At 39.8% G+C, this 16,744-nt stretch overlaps 1 protein-coding gene across 19 annotated transcripts in view; it reads right to left on the reverse strand.

Annotated features, from left to right (window-relative positions):
• Positions 1-16,744, reverse strand: part of LOC126063604 (ral guanine nucleotide dissociation stimulator-like) — a 57,771-nt gene that overhangs the window by 19,690 nt on the left and 21,337 nt on the right. For 7 of the 19 annotated variants that reach the window (XM_049862033.1, XM_049862027.1, XM_049862024.1 and 4 more), the window contains 2 exons: positions 11,045-11,134; positions 170-3,436 (listed from right to left, as the gene is read on the reverse strand). The exons of 1 other annotated variant lie outside the window; for it this stretch is intronic. The gene's annotated coding sequence lies outside the window, so the exon portion shown is untranslated. 11 more of the 19 variants (XM_049862028.1, XM_049862026.1, XM_049862017.1 and 8 more) reach the window with 8 other exon arrangements.

The following is a 16,744-nucleotide window of genomic DNA, read 5'->3' on the forward strand; positions in this document are numbered from 1 at the left end:
GAAGGAGGCAGCAGCTAAGTGTTCACTAAAATACATTTTCTCCTTCTTCCATAGTAGTTGGGTGCATGGCTACTCAGCTAGAGATTACATTTCCCAGCCTCCCTTGCAGCTAGATATTGTCATGGAGCATAATGAGCAAAAACATATATCCACTAGTGAAAGTGAATACCTGTTGCCATCAAGTTGATTCCAACTCATAGCGACCCTATAGGACAAAGTAGAACTGCCCATAGGGTCTCCAAGAAGCAGCTGGTGGATTCAAACTGCCAACCTTTTGGTTAGCAGCCAATCTCTTAATAACTATGGTTTAGCAGTCTCATTTTCTAGTCATCTCAGGAGTTTAGATATTCTTCCAAACTTATTTTAGAGTATCTAGGAGATCTTCTATAATCTCTTCACCAGTTTGGGTCTTAGTCTCTCAGTATTCCCATTCCAAAGTCATAGGAGAAAGTCCAATTGGGCCAGCTCAGCCAACAGAGTCATAGGTCAGGTGTCCACTCTGGTTCAACCACCTGTGGCCAAGAAGACAGAGTCTTGAGATAAAACTACGACAACCTAAATTCACATCTTCGAGTGATGATGAGAGACAATTTCAGATAAAGGCATGGGGCTAAGCATGAACCCCTAATCACACAGAGTTTCTGGAATTGCAAAGTCAAGGACCAGATCTTAGGTTACGCATCCATACCTAAGCACTGACAACTGAGGAGACCCAGTGTGCAAAACTGCCCTGCTCACTTGTGGTAAATTGTTATAGTGGTGGTCTCCAGTGAACAAAACCTCCTGGTGTTTGCACCCTTGTGTAGCCCCCTCCCACACTGACTCTGGACTTGATCATGTGACTTGCTTTGGCCAATGAGACATTAGCAAAATGATGCCAGCAGAGGCTTCGTTAGTGCTTGCATATTGGGGCTTGTCCTCTTGAAATGTTCCTTCGTGGAAGCTAAATGCCATGGTATGAAGAAACTTGGGCTAGATTACCGAATGGTGAGAGGTATTAGAGGATGAGAGGCCATCTTACATGTCCTAGTCCAAGCCAGGCTTCCAGCCAAATGTAGCCCATGAGTGACCTCAGCTATACCATGTGGAACAAAACCACTCAGTCGATACTAGTCAGTCCACAAAATCATGAAAAATAATAAATTGCTGTTGTTTTAAGTCACAAAGTTTTGTGGTATTTTATAAAATAAATTCTTTAGATAACTGAACTTTTCTACGTAACTGAAACACCTCCCCTCTCTAAAATCTCCTTGACTACAAAACCCATCTGGAAATCCAGGTGTCTGGCCCAGGACTCTTGGAGAAAATGTTCTGACAGTGAATATGTAGCCAAAAGACCCTCGAAATGGGATCCTGAGATGTCTTCCTTTCCTCCTGTCCTCCTGAAAACAAATCCTGAAAAATAAAAAAGAAATCCTTAAACAACAAGGCATAAGAATGTTCCATAACTAGCCAGATAAGACCAAGTTCTCAAACAGTGCCCCACACTTCCCTGTTACATAATTTCTTTCCTCCTCAATAAATACATCAACATTAAGGAAAGGCTGTGATTCTTTCTAGTTCTCCTGAAACACCAAGAAAGAAAACTCTCATTGAATGTCTCCTGTTCTCTTGCATCAGTTTCCTGTGAGGTGGCCCAATGTATGGTGGGTTCTACGGCCTTAAAGCTAAAGATAAAAAAAAAATTCTGGTTTATTCCAGAGAGATTACCCAGAGAGGTAAAATTCACCATCTCCTGAGGTCATTAAAAACAGAGGGTACAATGTCTCAGGAGTCCCTGGGTGATGCAAACGATTAAGTCCTTGACTGCTAGCTGAAAGATTGGCAGTTTGAACCCACTTAGAGGTACCTCGAAGGATAGGCCTGGTGATCTGCTTCAGAAAGGTCACAGCCTTGAAAACCCTGTGGAGAAGTTTTACTCTGCATATACTGGGTCATCATGAGTCGCAGTTTCACATGACATCCCAGTTAAGTGGCCTAATAACATGTTTAGTGCTTCTCTTCTACCTCCTGGTTCCTTGCAGAGTGCCTGGGTTCTTAAAAGCTTGCAAGTGGTCATCCAAGGCACACAACTGGTCTCTATTCACCTGGAGCAACAGAGGAAGAAGTAGAATAAGGAACAGGAGGAGATATGGAATATGTTGCTAACTGCCTCCATGAACAACTGGTGGGGCAGTGGTTAAGAGCTTAGCTGCTAACCAAAAAGGCTGGCAATTGAAATCTGCCAGCCACTCCTTGGAAATCTTATGAGGCAGTTCTACTTTGTCCTACAGGGTTGCTATCAGTCAGAATAGACTTGAGGGCAGCAGGGTTTTTTTTTTTTTTTAGGTCTCCATGAAATCGTAAGAACTGGATGGTGCCCAGCTACTATGGCTGAACATTTTGAGCAGAGTCTATAGAACAATCCTGATCAAAACAGGGTAAATGCAGAAAAGAATTTAAAGTTCTCATGGAATCCAGACTTTCTGGAGCAATGGAGGCTGAATGAATCCCTGAAACTAATGCTCTGAGATAATCTTTAAACCTTAAACCAAAAAATCTCCTGAAGTCTTCCTAAAACTAAACAATAGTCTAGTCTAACTAGTAAAAAATGTGTTTTGAGCACTGTGCTCTTTGAAGGACTATATGGGATCAAAGTAACAACAGCAACTCAAAACATCAGGTAGGAACTTTAGGGGGCAGTGAGTTTATGTTAACGTGGGAGGAACAACTTAGAAACGAAAAGGAGAGTGAGAATAGTTACACAACTCGAAGAATGTAATCGATGTTACTGAATTGTGGTGAATTGGTGTATGTTTTGCTGTACATATTCTCAACAATAATATAAAATTTTAAAAATGATATTGTGGTCCCAGGAAATACGGATGGGGCACACTGACCATATCAGGCATGGTAGATCAGTGTTGTTACAGTTATCCTACTTTTGTAAAAACAAATACACCTTATGCAACAATAGGGGGAAAAAAAGGAATGTAACCAATGTCATTAACAAATATGTGTGAAACCTATTGAATTGGAATCACCAAAAATATATTAAATAAAAAATAAATCTCTTTTGTTTTTAACCACCAAAATTTGAGGTTATTACTACAGCAGAATCTAGCCCATCCTAGCTAACAGCCTCTCCGTCCCATGATCTGTGCCATCTGTGCTTTTGATGAGTACACCTTACATCTCACCCAATGGACTGAAAACAACAGGCTCCATGTGCAAAAAAGAAGGCTCAGCTGTTTTGTTAATTTCTTAATGAATTCAGGCTATTTCCTAATGATTAGTGCTTCACCTCTCCTGGAAACAATTTATCCTTTAAGTAATTTATTCTAGACTCTCACCTGAGGGCCATATCAAGCTCTACAGTCTTCCTTCTTCCCCTTTCTAAAAAATACACTTCTCTGTCTCTAGTTTTCAGGCAGCTCTCTCTTTAATTCCACAAGTCCTAAAAACATAAAAAGGTATTTAGATGCTTCATTTTCAGGTTCTTACAACCCTAGAACACAATTCATTCAAGTCAAAAACAAAGTTTCTCTCTTTTAATCACCCTTTCTGGATTTCACTTCCCTCATTCCGTTACCTCTCACTATTTTGCTTTAACCCAAAGTCTGACCGTTTATGAACATGGTCAGCCAGAGGAATCCTTTTCTTCAGATGTCTCTTTCATGTCTTTCTACACTGGGCTAGTCTCACTGTCCCCTGCTATTCATCCCTGCTTAACACTCATTTAACAAACATTTGCCAAGTGCCTACTATGTTTTAAGAAAATGCTTGGTGTGGGATATGATCTCTGCCCTCAAGGAAGTTACCTTAAAAAATGTCAAGTAGACACTAGAGAAGTGGGTAAGAGCCACAACACAAGGGGTCTGGAAGGTCCTACATAAGTAGCATAAGGAAGAGCCTAAGAGCATAAATTTTAAAAACAGACAGTCCTGGGTTTAAATCTAGGTCTCAATTTCCTCATCAGTGCAACCAGGAAAGTAGCAAAGGACTGTTCAAAGAATAAAATCAGACAACACAAGTGTAAAAATGGCACGGCGGGGCATCTGACCTCCTCTAATTTCACATACGAGAAGGAGAAATCAAAATCAACAGCCCATGCTGGTTCTTACACAGGCAGGAGTCAGACATGCCTCCACCTTTCAACCTTTTTACCAATTATGACACCAACTGTCCCTCCCAAGGCACTCTCTACTCCACTGCTGGGTTTAATAATTTGTTGCAATGGCCACAAAGAACTCACAGACAATACTCATAATTATGGAGTTTATTAGGGAAGTAACAGGTTACAATTCAGGTTCGGGAATGCTCAGGATAGCGTTCTTTGATCAGGACAGCCTCTTCTCAGTGTCTTTGCAGGCACATCTTTCTCTGGCCCCTTGGCCTCTGCCCTGCTCAGGTAAGTGTTACAAAGCTCTTTTAGCTCTGCCGGTATGTACCCGGAGGCACCCCACTCTGCCAACTCTCTCGCTCTGTGGCTTAGGAAGCCCACCTCGCTGTCTCCTGCCAGTCTCCTGGTTCTGCTGGCTGCCTCTGCTGCCACCATTTCTCTGCGGCTGTTTCTCACCATCTCTGGTGTCACAGCTCTCTGTCTCCTGGATCTAGGAGGATCTCAGCACAAGGATCCCGGGTCCAAAAGATGCACTCCACTCTTGACTCTTCTTTCTTGGTGGCATTGAAATCCTCTCTTCCCACCTCTGGGATTGCTCATTTTAAGCCTAGTCAGATGGAAAAACTGACCAATCCCCTCATTAGGGCTGCATACACCTATCTGCATGGTTGTAACCCCACAAGGTGCCATGCACCTTATTTATATTATTAGCAAACTTACCAATCCCTTTGGTGGGCCACCAGCACCTCATGCGCATAGTCTCACCCAGTCATTTGGTGGGAGTTACAAAGACCATGGCTACAAGAGCCATATTAATTCACTGCACCGCAATAAGTAATGCACTCAGCTATATTTAATGCCACTATTATCATGAAGGTGATGGCCAATAATTGAAAATTTTAACCAGGGGTGTGACTATTCAAATTTGTATCTTAGAAATATTAATAATTGAATACACTAACAAGAAAATTCAAAGAGTCAGCCTAAAGTCCAGAAAGGCAATTAAGAGGCTGATGCAGTAGTCAATGGTTCAAATAAGAACCTGAACCACAGAAGGGATGAAAGAAGCAGAACGATTTCTAGGATATTAAGACAGAATCAACAGAACTTAGTAATCAAGTGACTATGGGAGGGTGATGGAAGGAGGAGTTAAGAATGACTTTTGAATTTATGACTTCTGGAACTGAACAGATGATAGATAGCACCATTCACCAACGAGGGAAACACAGGGAGTAACAGAATTTTGGGGGAAAGGAAGATGATAAATTTAATTTCAAGGACACGAAATTTGAAGACGCTATGAAACATTACAAGGGGGCAGTGCCAGTTCAGGGGTAGAATTCTTGCCCTCCATGCAGGAGACGCAGGTTTGATTCCAGGCCAATGCACCTCATGTGTAGCTACCGCCTGTCTGTCAGCGGAGGCTTGTGTGTTGCTATGATGCTGAATACATTTCAGTGGAGCTTCCCAACTAAGATGGACTAGGAAGAAAAGCCTGCCGATCTGCAACTCATCATGGGGATGGGATGGCACAAGACCAGGCAGCATTTCATTCTGTTGTGGATGAGGTCTCCCTAAGTCAGTGTGGAATGCTAGCAACTTGACTCAATGGCCACTAACAACCATGACTAATGGCCTTTGAGCATCTTTTCATATGCTTATTGCCCATTTGGATAGTTCTTTGATGAAATGTCTAGTCAAGGCCTTTGCCCATTTTTTAACTGAGTCCTTCGTCTTTTTGTTGTTGAGTTGTTGCTGTTGTTCTTGCTGTTAGCTGTTGTTGAGTCCGCCTCTGATTCATGGAGACCCCATGCACAACGGAATGAAATACTGCCTAGTCCTAAACCACTCACATGATCGGTTGCAGAATGGACCACTGTGATCCACAGGGTTTTCATTAGCTGATTTTTCAGAAGATTGCCACCGGCCTCTCTACTTAGTTCATCTTAGTCTGGAAGCTCCACGGAAACCTATTCGGCATCATATTCAGCAAATCTCCACTGACAGACAGGGGTCTCCCACATCGAGGTTGAGAACTTTACCACTGAGTCACCACTGATAAAACCCAAACCCGTTGCCATCAATTTGATTCTGACTGATAGCGATTCTATAGGACAAAGGAGAACTGCCCCACAGGGTTTCCAAAGAGCAACTGGTGGATTCGAATGGCCGGACTTTTGGTTAGTAGCCTTAGCTCTTAACCACTGTGCCTTAATATATATTCTGGATGTTACATGCTTCCCAAATATTTTCTCCCATTCTGTAGGTTGTTTCTTCACTTCCTTGATAAATTTCTCTGATGCACAGAAGCTTTTAATTTTGATGAAGTCCAATTTATCTATTTTATCTTTTATTGTTCATGCTTTTGGCGTCATATGTAAGAACCCACTGTCAAAAACTAGGTCCTGAAACATTACCCCTATTCTAAGAGTTTCATGGTTTTAGTTTTTACACTTAGTCATTGATCCATTTTGATTTAATCTTTATATATGGTATGAGATATGAGTCAAACTTCATTCGTGTCCATAGAGAGATCCAACGGTCCCAGCATCATTTGCTTACGAGACTATTTTTTCCCCCACTGAAGGGACTTGGCACCCTAGTTCAACATCAGTTGCCCACAGATACATGCATTTATTTCTGGACTCCCAATTCTACCCGGTTGGTCTATATCTCTATCTGTATACTGGTACCAGACTGTTTGGATTACTATAGCTTTATAATACCCTTTGAAATAGAAGTGTGAGTCCTCCTACTTTGTTGTTCTTTTTCAAGATTGCAATTCCATATGAATTTGAGGATTCGCTTTTCTACTTCTGCAATAAAGACTACTGGCATTTTGATAGGAATCATGTTGAATCTTTACGTCACTTCGGGTAGTATTTCTATCTTAACAATACTAAGCCTTCAAATCCAAGAAGTGTCTCTCCCTTTATTCAGATCTTCTTTAATTTCTTTCAGTGATGTTTTTCTATAGTTTTCAGTGTACACTCTTTTCACCTTCCTGGTTAAATTAATTCCTTGGTATTGTATTATTTAAGATGTCACTGAAAATGGAATTGTTTTCTAAATTTCCTTTTCAGATTGTTCATTGCTTTTAGGTAGCAGCTGAGTCCTTAACCATTGCACCATCAGGACTCCGTACGTCAAGGTAATCCTGATTAATTTTATTCAGATAAAGAAAAAAATCTGTGAAGTCTCTTCTCTAAATTACCTTCAGTAAGGTTCTCATAAATGTTCCCCACAATTAACTTTCATAGTACCTACCAACAATTTACTCAAACACAGAGTTAGTTCATAGAAACAAATAAACTATTATTTCTATTTCTTTATGGGTGGGTAAATCTGTCGTGTTATCAGTAATTAAAATAATCCTATTGTACCCCCTCTCTTATACTTTGCAATCTCTTTCATTAAAGGTATTTACTAAACCTAATCTTCTTTGTCTAATTAAGATTCCCATTAAGATAATGCTTAGGGTCGCTGTGAGGCAGAATCCACTCAACGCCAACAGTTTAAGATAATGCTTGTTCCACAATTATTTGTAGTTCACAGTTCAGTATTTTTTATTCATCATTTTCTGAAATTCTTTTCCTTTTTCTTCCAGATATAATTATCCACTCACTTGATCTGCAGGTAACACTTTCTTTAGCCATATGAAGTCAAAATGTAACCATCAATTTAAATTCTGTCATATATTTTATATATTGAAAGTATATTCAAGTCTTAAATGAAAGGCCAAAACTTTCTTCCAAAGCCCAATTCAATCGCCTAATCTATGGCAGACCAGCCTAACAAGAGACACAAACTGACGTTCAACAATATCTGAGGGACAACTCTTAGGAGACTATCTGGTTTAAAAATTGTTGTTAAGAGGACCCTTCCACATGTATAGATTACTGAGGTCCTCAAAGAAGTTTGCTCATGTGGGTTGTATCTACTAATGTTTACTGTATTCCAAATTAAAACTAAACATTTTTAAAAACTGTTTTTAAATATTTTTCATAATAAAATATCATTTACCTATTAACATAAATAAATTTTCTATGAAAATAATTATCTTCAAAAGAATTTTGTGAAAACAGTAGCACAGTTTCACATTTTTGCAAAACTCTTTAATGTCTGAATTAAAAGAAAAAAGTTGGTGTCTCACAGCCATTTCTTCATTTAATGTGTTGAAATAAACTGTCTTCATTCAAAAACATGCAGAAAATCTCCACTCATACAAAACAGCCTTTTCAGATAATTGTGGACATTCTTCTTTGATAGGACATCAAAACTTGACCAATAGAAAACATATCATACAGCTACAGCAATCAGAACGGTCTGGTACTAGTGTAACAACAGACACACAAATCAATGGGATAGAACTGAGAGTCCAGAAATAAATCCACACATCTGCGATCAACTGATTTTTATAAGGGTGCTAACTAAGTTCCACTCGATATGGAAAGAAAAGTCTCCTCTACAAATGGTGTTAGGAAAATTGAATTTCCATATGCAAAAAATGAAACAGGATCCATGCCTCACAGCATACACAAAAACAAATTCAAAATGGAGTAAGAACCTAAATGTGAAAACTAAAGCCATAACATTGTTAGAAGAAAATGCAGAGGCAATGCTTTCAGGCCTAGTTTTGAACAATGGATTACCTATACAATACCAAAAGCACAAACAGCAAAAGGTAAAATAGATAAATGGGACCTCATAAAAACAAAAGATTTCTGTTCATCAAAACACTTTGTCAAAAAGTGAAAAGGCAAGCTAACAACCAGGAGAATATCTTCGGAAGCCATATATTCGAGAAGAATCTAAAACCCAAAATACATATAAAGTCTCAACAACCTAACAACAAAAAGAAAACCCAATCAAAAAATGGGCAAAGGACTTGAATAGACATTTCACCAAAAAAAACACATTCAAATGGCCAACAAAGACGTGAAAAAATACTCAACATCATTAGTCATCAAGAGATGCAAATCAAAATCACAGTGAGGGTGCACTTCACTTCTCCCAGGCTGGTGGCATAATGGTTAAGAGCTCTGCTGCTAACCAAAAGGTCAGCAGTTTGAATCCATCAATTGCTCCTTGCAAACCCTATGAGGTAGTTCTATTTTGTCCTATAGCGCTGCAATGAGTTGGAATCTACTTGAAGGCAACGAGTTTTTGTTTGTTTAGGTTGGCTTAAAAAAAAAAAACCAAAGTAACAAATATGGGCAGGGCGAGGATGTGGGGAAATTGGAACCATTATCCATTGCTGGTGGAATGCAAAATGGTACGGACCACTGTGGAAAACAATGTAGCAGTTCCTCAAAACACTAAAAACACTATCAGATAACCCAGCAACTCCACTCCCAGGCATATACCACAAAGACTTGAAAACAGAGACTCAAAGAGAGACTTGTACACCAATGTTTATTGCAGCACTATTTAGAACAGCCACAACAACCTAAATGCCCATCAACAGACGAATGTATAAACAAAAATGTGGAGCATACATACAATGGAATACCATTCAGTCAGTAAGAGAAATGAAGTCTTGATACATGCTTTAATATGGATGGAGCTTAAAGACATTACGCTGAGTGAAAGAAGTCGATCATAAAAAAGATAAATATTGTATGACCTCACTTATAGAAAAAGATAAGAAAAGGCAAATGTATAGAGACCAAAGTTTCTCAGTGGCTACTGGGGCAGGAAGCAGGGGAAAAAAGAGGGTTACTGCTTATAAGGAACCAAGGTTTGGGTTATGGTGATGGAAAAATTATATTCGTTCAAGTCAAGGTTACACAGCCAATTAATCAAACTGCTGTCATTAAGAAGCATACCTGTAAAAAGCTGAATTGGCAAAAGTTGTGCAACAGATATGTTTACAAAAACAACAAAACAACAACAAAAAGAGAGGAGCTGCTAAGGCTGCTTCTGTACAACCAAATACCTCCTGGGATTTGGTTCCTTGGTTCAGAAGTTTAGGGTCATGGTTTCATGGTACATCCAAGTTAACTGGCCTAATACTGTGTTTAGTGTTTTTGTTCTACCTCCTTGTTTGCTGTGTAGTGCCTGGGGTCTTCAAAGCTTGCAATCTGCCATCCAAGGCACAACAACTGGTAACTACTTGCCAGGAGAAAGAGAAGAAGGAGAGTCAGGCACAGGAGGTGGAAATGGAATGTGTGGATAATTGCATCCATGAACAACTCTCTCATTTGCCAGGCAACCAGAAGAACTGGATGGTGCCTGACTACCATTACTGAACATTTTGATCCAAGATTCTACAGAAGAATTCTGATCAAAAGGGGGAAAAATGCAGAACACAACTTTAAATTCTCAGAGACTACAGACTTTGTGGAGCCATGGGGGATGGACAAACTTCTGAAATTACTACCCTAAGATAACGTTTAAACCTAAAACCAAAAATATCCCCTGAAGTCTTCTTAAAACCAAACAATACTTTAGCTTAACTAGTAAAGAATGCCTTGAGCATTATGTTCTTTGAAGACTTATGTGGAATCAAACTTGACAACACGATTCAAAAGATTATGTAGGAGTCTTAGGGTTTATGCTTATGGGGGAGGATTATCTCAGAGAAGGAGGGTGAGAATGGTTGCACAATTCAAAGAATGCAATTAATGTCACTAAATTGTACCTGCAGAAAGTGTTGAATTGGTATATATTTTGCTGCATATACTCTCAGCCACAAAAAAAAAATTATATTAAAGAGGCAAGGAAAAAAAAGAAAACTATTTCATAGCCAAAAACATCTGAAAGAATAAAATACCTAGGAATTAATTTAACCACGGAGGGCAAAGACTTTTAACTGAACACCATAAAACATTGCGGAAAGAAATTAAACACCTCAATAAATGAAAACACACTCCACGTTCTTAATACTGTTAAAATGTCAATACTACTCAAACCAATCAACAGATTCAATGCAATCCTTACAGAAATTCCAACAGTCTCTTGGCAGAAATGGAAAAGTCAATCCTCCAATTCATACGAAACTGCAAGGGGCTCTGAATAGCCCAAGCAACCCTGAAAAATAAAAACAAAGTAAGAGGACTCAAACTTCTCTGTTTCAAAAACTAGTATAAAGCTACAGTAATCAAAACAGTTTGGTACTGGTATAATGACAAAGATATAAACAAATTAAATAGAATTGGGAGCCCAGAAATAAATTCATTTTCTACGGTCAACTGATTTTTTTACAAGGTGCCAATTGTATTCAATTGGGGAATAGTCTTCAATAAATGGTGTTGAGAAAAAGAATGCAAAAGAATGACATTGGGCCCATACCTCACACCATGTATGAAAATTAACTCAAAATAGATGAATGATCTAAATGTCAGAACTAAAAGCTTAAAATGGTAAGAATAAAACATGCTTTGGGATCCAGTTTCCGACAATGGATTCTAAGATATAACACCAAAAACAGCAGTAACAAAAGATAAAACAGATAAATCCAGTTCTCCAAATTTAAAAACTTCCAAAGAATTTTATCAAGGAAGTTAAGAAACAACCTACAGGATCCAAGAAAATATTTAGGAACCATATATCTGATAAGGGTTTCGTATCCAGAGTATTAAAAAAACCAAAACAAAAAAAACCCCTACAACTTAACAACAAAAAACAAACCACCAAATTTAAAAACAGGCAAAGGATTTGAACAGACATTTCTCTAAAGAACACACAAACAGTCAATAAGCACATAAAAAGGTGCTCAACACAAGGGAGGATAAAGGAAACCAAAGACACAAGGGAAAGATTAGCTCAAAGAACTAATGGAACACAACTACCACAGCCTCCACCAGACTGAGTCCAGCACAACTAGATGGTGCCCCGCTACCATCACCAACTGCTCTGACAGGGGTCACAACAAAGGGTTCCAGACAGAGTTGGAGAAAATGTAAGACAAAATTCTAACTCACAAAAAAAGACCAGACTTATTGGCCTGACAGAGACTGGAGAAACCCCGAGAGTACAGCCACACTTTTAGCGCAGTAATGAAGTCCTCATTCCTGAGGTTCACCCATCAGCCAAAGATTAAACAGGCCCATAAAACAAAAGGAGACTTAACAGGGCACACCACCCCAGGGGCAAGGACAAGAAGGCAGCAGGGGACAGGAAAGCTGGTGATGGGGAACCCAAGATTGAGAAGGGGAGAGTGTTGACATGTCGTGGGGTTGGCAACCAATGTCACAGAACAGTATGTGTATTGTTAAATGAGAAACTAGTTCGCTCTGTAAATCTTCACCTAAAGTACAATAAACAAAAAAATATTTTAACTTAAGGGGAAAAAAAGATGCTTAACCCGTCATTAATCATTAGGGAAACACAAATCAAAACCACAGCAGCACTTCACTCTCACTAGGATAACTATTACCAGAAAAATGGGAGATGACAACTGTTGGTAAGGATATGGAAAAATTGGAACCCTAATCAATTGTTGGTGGGAATGTAAAATGGTGTAGTTGCTGTAGAAAAGTCTGGTGGTTCCTCATAAAGTTAAACATAGAATTACCACATGACTCCGCCACTGCACTATTAGGTACATACCTACCCAAAAGACTTGAAAGCAGGGTGTGATCATTATGGTTGTGTTTCAAACTGACTGGGCTGTGACCCTCAGTGGTTTGGCAGTTGTATAATGATATAATCACTTCCACAATGAGATGTGATATAATGTAATCACCTCAATGATGGGATCTGCTGTAAGTAGCCAATCAGTTGAAAGGGAGTTTCCTTGGGGGTGTGGTCTGCAACCAATATAGGAAGACTTTCTGGCAAGGCTCATGGACTTCTGATTGTTCTGGATTCTGCAGCTGGCTCCTGCTTGTCTGACCTCCAGTTATTGGGACTTGAGCTACCAGCTTACCTGCCATCTTGCCTGCCAGTTTTGGGTTCCCCAGCCCTGCAGCTATGTGATTCACGAGAAGCCTGCGGCCTGATCCACGGATTTAGGACATTCCAGCCTCTATGACCACATTAGCCATTTCTGTCACACAAATCTCTCTCTATAGGTATTTATCCGCTTTACTGGATTTGCGTCTCTAGAAAACCCAGCCTAAGACTCAGGGTCTCAGTGTCCTGCTTACCGATGTTCACTGGAGCATTATTATTGTTGTTGTTAGATGACGTCGAGTTGGTTCCAACTAATGGTGACCCTATGCAAAACAGAACGAAAAATTGTGTGGTCCTGTGCCATTCTAACAATTGTTGCTATGTTTGAGCCCACTGTTGCAGCCACTCTGTCAATCCACCTCGTTGAGGGTCTTCCTCTCTTTCACTGACCCTCTGTCCACCTTACCAAGCATGATGTCCAGGGACTGGTCCTTCCTGATAACATATTCAAAGTAGAGTATGAGAGACGAAGTCTTGCCATCCTTGCTTCCAAGGAGAACTCTGGTTGTACTTCTTCCATGACAGATTTGTTCGTTCCTCTGCAGTCCATGGTATAATCAATATTCTTCGCCAACACCATTAATTCAAAGCATTGATTCTTCTTCAGTCTTCCTTATTCACTGTTCAGCTTTCACATGCAGATGCGATTTAAAACACCGTGGTTTGGGTCAGGCCCACCTTAGTCTTCAGGGTGACATCTTTACTTTTTAACCCTTTAAAAAGGTCTTTTGCAGCAGATTTACCCAATGTGTCCTTTGATTTCCTGACTGCTGCTTCCATGGGTGTTGATTATGGATCCAGTAAAATGAAATCCTTGACAACTTCAATCTTTGTTTATGATGATGCTGCTTACTGGCCCAGTTGTGAGGATTTTTGTTTTCTTTATGTTGAGGTGGAATCCGTACTGAAGGCTGTAGTCTTTGATCTTCATCAAGAAGTGCTTCAAGTCCTCTTCACTTTCAGCAAGCAAGGTTTTGTCATCTGCATATTGCAGGTTGTTAACGAGTCTTCCTCCAATCCTGTTGCCTCATTCTTCTTCATATGGTCCATCTTTTCGGATTATTTCCTCAGCATACAGGTTGAATAAATATGGCGAAAGCATACAACCCTGACACACGCTTTTCCTGACTTTGAACAATGCAGTATCCCCTTGTTCAGTTCCAACGACTGCCTCTTTATCTATGTACAGATTCTGCATGAGCACACTTAAGTGTTCAGGAATTCCCATCCTTGGCAATCATCCATAATTTGTTATGATCCACACAGTCAACTGCCTCTGCACACTCAATGTAAAACAGAGGTAAACATTTTTCTGGTTATCTCTGCCTTCAACCAAGATTCATCTGACATCAGCAATGATATCCCTCTTTCCACCTCGTCTTCTGAATCTGGCTTGAATTTCTGGCAGTTCCCTGTTGATATACTGCTGCAGCTCATTCTAAATGATTTTCAGCAAAATTTTACTTGCGGGTGATATTAATAATACTGTTGGATAATTTCTGCATTCAGTTCGATCACCTTTATTTGGAATGAGCACAAATACCGATCTCTTCCAGTTGGCTGGCCAAGAAGCTGTCTTCCAAATTTCTTGGCATAGACCAGTGAGCACTTGCAGCACTGTATCTGTTTGCTGAAACATCTCAATTGGTAGTCCATCAATTCCTGGAGCCTGTTTTTCTGCCAACACCTTCAGTGCAGCTTGAACCTCTTCCTTCAGTACCATCGGCTCCTGATCATATGCTACCTCCTGAAATGGCTGAATGTTGACCAATTCTTTTTGATATAGTGACTGTGTATTCCTTCCATCTTCTTTTGATGCTTCCTGTGTCATCTAATATTTTCCTTGTAGAAACCTTCAATATTGCATCTCCAGGCTTGAATTTTTTCTTCAGATCTTTCAGCTTGAGAAATGTCCAGCATGTTCTTCCCTTTTGGTTTCCTAACTCCAGATTACTTTACTTTGTCTTCTGGAGCCACCCTTTGAAATTTTCTGTTCAGCTCTTTTACTTCATCATTTCTTCCATTTGCTTTAGATACCTGATGTTCAAGAGCAAGTTTCAGAGTCTCTTTTGACATCCATCATAGTCTTTTTTTTCTTTCTTGTCATTTTAATGACCTCTTGCTTTCTTCACGTATGATGTCCTTGATGTCATTCCACAACTCGTCTGGTCATTAGTGTTCAACGTGTCAAATCTATTCTCGAGATGGTTTCTAAACTCAGGTGGGATATACTCAAGCCTGTACTTTGGCTCTCCTGGACTTGTTCTAATTTTCTTCAGCTTCAACTTGAACTTACATATGAACAGTTGATGGTCTGTTCTGCAGTTGGCCCCTTTGTTCTGACTGATGATACTGAGCTTCTCCATCATCTCTTTACACAAATGTAGTTGATTTGATTCCTGTGTATTCCATCTGGTGAGGCCTGTGTGTATAATCGCCACTTATGTTATTCAAAAAAGGTACTTGCAATGAAAAAGTCATTGGTCTTACGAAATTCTATCCTGTGATCTCCAGCATCATTTCTATCACTGAGGTCGTATTTTCCACCAACCAATCCTTCATTTCCACCTTCTGCATTCCAAACACCAGTAATTATTGATGCATCCTGACTGCATGTTCAATCAGTTTGAGGTTGCTGAATTTGGTAAAAAATCTTTAGTTTCTTCATCTTTGACCTTAGCGGTTGGTGCTTAAATTTGAAAAGTAGGTCACGTTAACTGGCCTTCCTTGCAGGCGTATGGATATTATCCTACCACTCACAGCATTGTACTTCAGGATAGATCCTGAAATGTTTTTTGATGATGAATGCAATGCTATTCCTCTTCAGGTTGTTGCTGCTGGCATAGCAGACCATATGACTGTCCGATTCAAAACGGCCAATACCAGTCCTTTTCAGCTCACTAACGCCTAGGACATTGATGTTTATGTGTTCTATTTTGTTTTTTATGATTTCCAATTTTCCTAGATTCATACTTTGTACATTCCAGGTTCCGATTATTAATGGATGTCAGCAGCTGTTTCTTCTCATTTTGAGTCGTGCCACATCAGGAAATGAAGGTTCCAAAAGCTTGACTCGATCCACGTCATTAAGTTTACTCTGAGGAGACAGCTCATCTTCTGGGACAGCCTCTGACAATGTTCCACTGCTATCCATAAGGCTTTCACTGGCTAATTCTTTTCAGAAATAGACCACTAGGTCCTTTTCCTAGTCTGTCTTAGTATGGAAGCTCCACTAAAACCTGTCCACCATGGGTGACCCTGCTGGTATCTGAATACCAGTGGCAGAGCTTCCAGCATCACAGCAACACGCAAGCCCCCACAGTACGACAAAATGACAGACACGTGGGGGGAGCATTATTAACAACTGCCAAAAAGTGGAAACAACCTAGGTATCCATCAACAGATGAATGGATAATATGTGGGAAATCCACACAATGCAGTAATTCAGGCATGAAGAAATATGAAGTTCTGATACATGTTAAAACATGGATGAACCTTGAAAAGATTATACTGAGTGAACTAAGTCAGACACTACTGGACAATATTGTATGACCCACCTATATAAAATACCTAGAACAGGCAAATGCATAGAGACCAATGTTTATTAGAGCTTACTAAGGGCAGGTGGGAGGGGAAAATGGAAAGTTATTCCCTAAGGAGTATGGAGCTTCTGTTAAGGGTGATAACAAAAAAATTTGGAAATGGATAGGGATGACAAGTGCACAGCATGGTGAATAAATGTCA

Source organism: Elephas maximus, chromosome 20, assembly GCF_024166365.1.
Source record: "Elephas maximus indicus isolate mEleMax1 chromosome 20, mEleMax1 primary haplotype, whole genome shotgun sequence".
NCBI classification, from domain to species: domain Eukaryota; kingdom Metazoa; phylum Chordata; class Mammalia; order Proboscidea; family Elephantidae; genus Elephas; species Elephas maximus.